Genomic DNA, 8658 nt, shown 5'->3' with positions numbered 1-8658 from the left:
CATTTTAAATTGAGTTGTGGGGACAAAAATATCCAGAGATTTAGGAGTGACCAAGGATACAAATAAAAAAATGTGATGGTATTTAGTGAATTATGGGTACTTGCAAATGGCACAAAACAGATGCTTGGGAGTAGTGGCACAAAGACTGTGCTATGTCAGTTGGATATAGCGTGGGGGCAGGCTGTAAGGAGCGCCGATGCTGCCCGTAGGGAACATGGCAGAGTCCGAGTTGGGTTGAAGGGGGGACCAGTGCTTTGCCTACACGGCAGTGAAGCTAGGTACTGGTTTTGGATTAAGAATTGTTTTCTCCCTCGCCTTCTTTAAGAGAAGAACGAGGCCATTATCTTTTGGTTCTGGCGTGGGATGGGGGATGGCCTACTCCAACTGTCAGCATGACTTTCAGGCTTCGGATCTTCTACATGGGAAGATCTACATAAGAATACATAAGTCTAAGAGCAGTGACTTACGTTGAGAACATCCCCACGGGAGGAAAGAGAAATCATGTTTATTCCTCAGGAATACTGAAGTGCCCAGAGTACGCTGACATCCTGTGATGGTGCCATCAGCAATGCTGTCAACTCCAGCCACTGTTTGTGTTTGAAACCAGGTCTGTTGCTTTTGTATCATCTGTTTGGAAATTGTAAGGAGGTCTTAAATAAATTAAAAATGGGAAGTGTCCCCCCCAAAAGAGATTATGCTATAAAGACATTCTGGAAAGGAAGATAGAGTGGGTATATTTGGCTATATATCAGAGTCAAGTGGAAACAGTAGAACCCTTGAGCAAAGAACATTGATATTGCAGTTGGTACAAGCTTTAAGAAATTGATTCATATTCCCCTGTGATATAAAGTCAAGCAGAAGTAGATGCTCAGAGCAATGTCTATATCAGTCATGGGTCTGATTTGCTTCAAAAATAACCTCATTTCCTCAGAACAACACTATATAGAAAACAGTTTCTTGTTCTACATCATGTTTGGTATGAGGACAGCTGGAGGCACTCTTCATAGTCATTTGGAGACTAGGAATAACTGAGCACTGTGTTAGAAGCATTTTCAAGCATCACTGTGGAAGAAAGATGACACTGATAACTCCATATTACTTCTTATAATTTTGAAGCGAAGAATGTCACCTTTTCTCACTGTTCACAGGCCATAGGCATCAGACGCCAAATGATCAAGGAAGAGCAACCCTGACAAGTATCTTCAAAGAGAGTTGGGAATTTTAAACATTTTACAGATCCCAACATTACCTTAGAAACTTAAATAAAATTGTACAATTCAGAAGATGAGTGACGTAGAAAGATGGGGTGAATTAATTACATTATCCAGTGCTATTATGCTTCTTGAAATGCACGAGGTATTGGAATCCTCTCCCAGAAACACCTGTGAAAGGAAGTCCATAATTGTTTCTGATGTGTATAATAAAGTGAGGCAATGAACATTCTTTGCTGTATTAGTGATTATTAGTTTCTTCTGCATGTGATAGGAATGACGACTGCTGTGACCAAAATAAGACAATGTATGTTTAGCTCCTCTCAAATTTGGATATAAGGCTTTAAACCTCTATGATTTTTCTGGGCCAGATTTCTCCTATCTCACTCTTTCATCATCTTCAATGCTTTAATTCCCTTTGACTTCCCAGGATTGTATTTCCTCTGTTGCACTCATATGTATCCAAGGCAGCAAGCAACGTGCTACTAGATGTGCTACCACTTCTGGGTGTGTTACATGGGCCAAACCAAAGATGCTAAGAATGTATGGCTGGTCTGGCTGGTCTTTATTCCAGGTGTTTGTGCATTTAATTAACATTCAGCATCCCATTTCTAACTAAGCAGTGCAGAATTAGTACCACATGGTACTAATTTACATTTTCTATTAGCCATGTGTAGAAGGCTCCCCTTTGCTGAGCTGAGGTTCCTTCTTATTCACAGAATTTTGGAGATAGATATAAATCAAGGAGCCCATGCTCATTATCCAGAATGTACTGACTTGGTTTGAATAGCTGCATTTTGGAGGCTGGAGTTAGAGGCTAATTATTTGATGTGTAAGAGAATAAACCTGAGCATTGTTTTTGGTGCAAGGATAAAGTATGTTTGCATCTTTCATTTTATGGCTACTTGTTAGCTCTGCCTTATGCACAGCTTTGGTAGGGATGATAGTGAGCTTGAAAATGTTTCATCAATGTTCTCATTGGTTATGAGTTTAACCAACTCACTTATAAAGAACTGGGCTTCATGTGGAGTTTCTGTTATGAGCTCAAAAGACAGTGAGTTTGGAGAAACAATGACAATTCCTCATTTCTATTTTACTCCTATTGTGGGAACTGTAAGATGCAATGAAGTTTACTGCCAAGAGAGAGAAGAGACAAAACGCTGTGGAGCTACAAAAGCATGAGCAGTTGGCAGCTGTGTTTGACCCAGCATTAGAGCTGGCAGAGACAGTTGGAAACAGTAGCTATCTTTTACTTTATACTGTTGGTTTTCATTTGCTCTTTGATTGAGTCTTTCAGCTTTGCACACCAGATGTTGGACTTACATTATTATTGTGTTGGTAGCAGTAACACACATTTGAATCTTAAGAGAATGTATTATTCATCTTGCAGTTGAACTTGCCAAACCCACATGAATTAAACATCTCTAGTGGTCCAGGGCTCAAAAGTTCAGAGTTGTGGGCAGCAAGAGGTGGTTAGGAAACTGATGATAGAGACTTTTGAGATAGTAGGCCCCCTTTCATTCTTCCTGTTTTTAAATTGGAATATGAGAGCTAGGCAGATGGCTGAGTGGAAAATGCAATTGCCGTACAAGTGCATGGACTAATGTTTTCAGTCCCCAGAACCCATGTAAAAGTAAAATATGATAGTGGACATCTGTGATTCCACCATACCCAAGGCGAAAGGGAAGCATAGAATTCCCAGAAACTCCAAGGCCAGCTAGCTTGTAGTGTGCAATGGTGAACAACAAGGAACTTTGTCTCAAACTGGAAGACAAGTACTGACTGGCAGTGAAGATTTACATCTGCCCTCCACATATATCCTATGATATATATACACATGAACACACCTACATACACTATGGTGGTTTAAATTAGATGAGCCCCATAGCCCCATAGTTTTTGGGCATTTGAGTACTTGGTCCCCAGAAGAAGATGATGTTTAGTGAGGCTTACAAGATATGAATTTACTGGAGGAAGGATATCCCTAGGGGTAGGCTTTGAGGTTTAACAGTGCATTGCCACCCCAGTTTTGCTTTCTACTTCTTGTCTGTGGTTTCATATGTAAGACCTTGACTCTTAGTTCTCAGCTCCAGTCATCATGGCTGTCTTGTCCTTCCTCCTAGCCATAATGGTGGTAAACCTTCATGCCTCTGGGACTGTACATCTCAAATAAACCTTCCTATTCTAAATTGCCTTGATTATGGTGTTTTATGAGAACAATAGGTTAGCATCTAAGACAGACAGAACACACACTTCACTATAATTGAGCTGAGGAATTTGCACAATTGGAATTTGCACTTGTAGTGGCCTGCCAATCTAGATGATTTGTGGAGCTCCAGATTCAGTGAGAGAGTTTTATACCAAGAAAACAAGGTAGAGAATGATTAAGAGACAATACCCAAGGTCTACCTCTGCTCCTTACATGCATATTTCCGTGAATGTACATAACAATGTGAACATGTAAATGCATGTATACCTCATAACACAGCTGTATAATGACATTAAAACAAATTAGAAGATATAAAACATAAAATTTTTCCCTTCTAATGTCTTGTGGCTTTTAAAACCACAAAACAGTAGAAAGATGTAAGTAAATCACTTTTAAGTATAGGCAATAAACAAAAAATCATTTTTTATTTTAAAATTAATATTATATTCATTCTTTACATATCATATACCAACTGTGCCTATTATTCTCTAAAGAAATTTTCTTTCCACTAATACCTTAAATGAGTCATATGATAGAAATTAAATATTGATTATATTCTTTGTATTTTGACCAACTCAAATTCTTTTTGTAATTTCATCGCTTTTCTATATCAAGAAATTTATTTAGATGTTAGCTTTTCTTTTTGACAAACAAACATAAGTCAAAATTTCTTAACTTTGAACTTGACATACCCTCACTTATTTTAGTCATTTTAAAAATATATGTGATGCTGCACATGTCACAATGAAGCATGTGAAAGTAAGTTTTTATTATAGGATGACAAAACATCTTTTAAATTTCAAATATATATATATTTATTTCTCACACTTATTTATCCATGCTTTCTGTTGATTTTATTCTAAATGGGTATGCGTTAATAAAAGATAACTACAGTTTACACCATGTCATATCTTTCTTCTCTACTATAAGAGACAGACAATGCAACCTATTGTTTTAGATAAGCATGACTGCGGGGAAAACAGATCAGTCACATCATAATATCAATTTGTAAGCAGTCTCTTGACAACAAATACTGCAATGTATTAAAGATGATAGTATGTTGTAAATAGTAGATCATAATCTTTATGAGAGGAAGTGTGGGACTACCAAACAACTCTCAATTGATGTTGCATTGCAGAATCATAGCAACCTCCCTATGTTATGTTCACATTGTCAAAATGTTACACCAGATAATTGACTTGGGTCTAGCTCCTTCCCATGGCACAGAAATTGACCAAATGAATCTGGAAGCAAATATTATGAATGAACATAGAAATGAAACATTTGTTAAAGTAGGAGAACAAAATTTGACATTCCCTTGATTAAATTGTTCTCCCACTAGATAACTGAGTTTGTGCCTTTAGATTTCAATGTGGTGATTGATATTATTTCATAGATTTAAAAGACATGTTTACTAAAGATCTTGAACTATAAGGCAAAGGTATTTGGTATTAGAATATTCATAGATTTTTTTCTAATGAGTAAGAGAGATAACTATCTTTCACTCTCCGTTGCTCACTTCTTAAGAGTTCACCAGTTTTGGTTCTTAGAATTACAGAGCTGACCATAAAGAATGAAATAGCGTGTCATGTATCATGCTTCCTCCATTTCATTAACCAAACTGTAAATAGGATTTTTGGTCAATAACATAAAGCACACTGTCTAGAGCACACAAAGAAAAACCTAGAGATTCTGATGTTTAGTGGTATGAAGAATAGGCCACACTGAAAGCCTCCTCCACAAGTCAATTCAAATAAAGGGCATTGTGTTACCTCATTGATCTATTCTCTTATGTCATTTAAAAGCTTAGGCATACCAGAAATTAAATTTCAAGATCTTTGTGAATTTTTCTTCCTCTAAGCATAGCTGTTACTCTCAATACTATTTTTGGAATATTACTAAATATTTTCAATATCATAGCTATAGTACCTTTACCTCTCTTTATGATGTTGTTCAGCAATTTTCTTTTACCTGTTACTTCCAGGAGCATCACTGCCTATAACCGTAGCTCCTCTATAATTTCAACGACTGTCTCCACCCTTATGCTAACAGCTCCAATTTTGCCAATTCACGTCTACTGCAGCCTTTTTTTTAAAAAAAGTTTTTCTTTTCTATCATTCTTGTTTTTATTAAATTTTAAATTAATTTTAAGTGTATGTATATGTGTATATATACACATATATGTGTGTGTCTTTGTGTGTGTATGTGTGTGTGTGTACATACACACTGTGTGAACATGTGGAGGTCAAAAGAACAACTTGCAGAACTCAGGTTCTCTTCCTCCATCATTTGGGTGTCACAAGTTGAACTCAGGTTGACAAGCTTGGTGGCAAGTGTCTTTATATTCTGAGCCATGTAGTCTACTTTCCCTCATATGGACTTAATTGATTCACCTTCTCATTGTTATTTAAACACCACTGATTTTCAATTCTTTTCATGTTCTCCACACCCTCAGTCCTCTCTTCTCTTTGCCAGTTCCACATGGAGAAATTATTTCCTATGATCTACTCTTACTTGGGCAGGACTATCAGCTCAATTCTGCGGGAACCCCAATTCTTGCCTATTCTGTGGCATTACCTGCCATAGACGGTGTCTAAGAAGTGGACCTTGAACTAACATTTTGTGAAGTTCTTGGTTGGGCCATGGGAAAGTTGTGGAGAGCAGCAACCTGGGCTTCTTCCCTTACATGCCTCTTCTTTTCTTCTAAGCACTTGCTTAATACTCTCTCATCTCCTCAATCCACAAACAAACTATGTCTTTTCTCTTCAAACAAATAAAATATTGCTTCACAGAGGATTTACTGGCCATTATTACTAATAAATAAAAGCCATAGGATATTGATTTCTTCAATTAGGGCTTGTTGATGTTAGGGCTGGATCTTCTTCCTAGCCCCATGCTCCCAGAAATAAGACTCAGACTCAAAATATATTTGAAAATTTCTTGGCCATATAGCAAGACTACTCTGACTAGATCATAAGAAAAGATGACCCATTATGTTCACCTTCATTGTGCCATATGGCTGGTTATCTGTGCTTAGGTAATGTGTCCATCTTGTCACACCTCCCCAGCAAATCTCCCATCTGACTTTCTACCAGAATCCTTTTTGCTTTCTGATGTCTTAACTCTATTTCTGCTAAGCTACAGGCCATAGGCTTTTAATCGATAGGTGATGAATCCATACAGTACAAAAGATATTCTTTCTACAATTCTCCATTTTAGTCCAATAGAAGTTTCTTGCTTTCAAATATAAATTGAATACAATTATGACACAATTGTGAAAACTATACAATATACATTTACAATTTCCAGTCCAGAAAATTTGGCAACTTTAAAAAATATTCTATTATCTATCCTATCTTGTTATGTTTAAAGTTTTGTATTTAATTCAGTTTCTATTCTAATATTCATTACTATCCTAAAACATCTTAGACCTTGAACATCTTCTTAAATCTTAAACAACTTAAGCTTATAGTAAGACTATGACTATCTAATATTCAACCCCATCAGAGAAGTGAGAAGGAGTAAATATTACCTGAGTATGTAGGAAGCACAGCAATGCAGCTTCCAAAAATTATAGAAGTGACAATGACAGCTGATCACCTGAACAGTCTCCAATATTCTCTATAATGTTGAAACATCTATCTTTATGCTTTTTATTCAGAATATCTGACAGACCTTAGGTGAAGCGGTAATTAAGTAGGACTTGCTTACCCAGTCTTAGAAGAGCTTGGCAGTCGACTTCCCTGTGTCTGCTTGTCCTTTCTGGACAGATTTGTCTGTAGTTGAAGCATGGGCATTTTTCTCCTTAGCTAGCCACAACTGAAGAAACTCCATATGGAGGTTATTGAAGTTCATCATCTTCTTTGAAGTAGAATGAGGGCATTGTCAGGAACAGACCTGTCTCATAGTCAAAAGATCTTTAATAACATAGTAATTTTAAATGCCATTTTCTCTGGATCTCTGAGGTTTTTGAAGACCAAATATCTACCTATAGTATATCTGAATTGCTATAGTTATTCTAGCTATTTACTATCCGAATAAACTTGAAAATATTTTATTGTAATTAAACTAGTATCTAATATTACCATAAGTTTGAGTATCTGATTATTAATTTCTCTTACATATTTTAAGCAGTTTGTGATAGGTGCCTTTAAAAGGACTGAGACTAAACCTTGTATCATTATGGGTTACATAGGCATAATATTTACACAAAAGTTGAAACACACAAATATTATGTTGTAATAAATTTAACCTCAAATGTATCAAAATACAGTATGGTGTCTTGTGAATTTTGGGTGGCCGTGATTTCCAGAGACTTGTTGGGGGTCTTGGGTCTTTATTTGGGGGCTTGTCCTGGGGTTTTGCAACCACCCTAATATTCAAGAACCCCACTGGGAGGTGAGGAGACACCCTCGGTTTTCTGTCTGGTTGTTTGTTGTGTGACCATATGTCTAAATTGTCTGGTTTGTCTAGGTTTGTCTAAGTTGTTTGGGTTCTAAGTTGTTTGTGCCTGTCTGTCCGACTGGCAGCTGTTTCTGTCTTGTGAGAGACAGTAAACCATTTGGGGAGGAGATAAACAAGTGACTGGCAGATGTGCTGTGGGGTCACTAGCTACTGCACTCAGAGAGACGTCTGAGGGTTCATCTAGGTGCCTGAGAGGATGTGGAATCCCTCTCAGCTGGCATTGGTGATTGAGATGGGCTTTTGTTAGTCTCTTTGTGTGTTAATAATGGGGCAGAGAAGGTCAGGAATGGCCATCGCCACCTAGGGCAGTGGTTGTTGTGCTCTCGTGGCAGTGTGTCTATTTTTGGGTTGTTCATTGCTGGCGTGTTAGAAATCTGTTAGACTTGGTCTAGCATAGGCTGGCCAAGTCGTCTGAATCTGTTAAATCTGAATCTGTGAAGACTGGCCGCATTGTTTGGTTATTGGAGTCTTACTTGGAAGGCAGAGGCAGGCAGATGTCTGACACTCTTTCTATGCCTTTATTCTGTAACTTGGTCTCTGCGCACATGACAGGGGCGAGAACTGTCTATATCACCTGGTTTATGTGCCACCCGTGAGAGGAGTGAGCTATCTATGTTGGGGTTTTTTTGTGTGTGTGTGTTTTCTTGGCAAATTGTCTATGTGTTAACTGTTAATCTACTGTGTTAAACATCCTGAGTAAAAAAGAGATAACATTATCACTGGCAGAGAAAGAGATGAAGCTGCCAGTACAAGAGTGCTGCTGCAGAGCAGAGA

General features: G+C 37.6%; 1 pseudogene; it reads left to right on the top strand.

Annotated features, from left to right (window-relative positions):
- Positions 1 to 214: 214 nt before the first annotated feature.
- Positions 215 to 472, top strand: LOC117719654 (MICOS complex subunit Mic10 pseudogene; annotated as a pseudogene).
- Positions 473 to 8658: the final 8186 nt, after the last annotated feature.

This window comes from Arvicanthis niloticus, chromosome 14 (assembly GCF_011762505.2).
Source record: "Arvicanthis niloticus isolate mArvNil1 chromosome 14, mArvNil1.pat.X, whole genome shotgun sequence".
Lineage (NCBI taxonomy): Eukaryota > Metazoa > Chordata > Mammalia > Rodentia > Muridae > Arvicanthis > Arvicanthis niloticus.
This window is presented reverse-complemented; position numbering and strand designations above follow the sequence as displayed.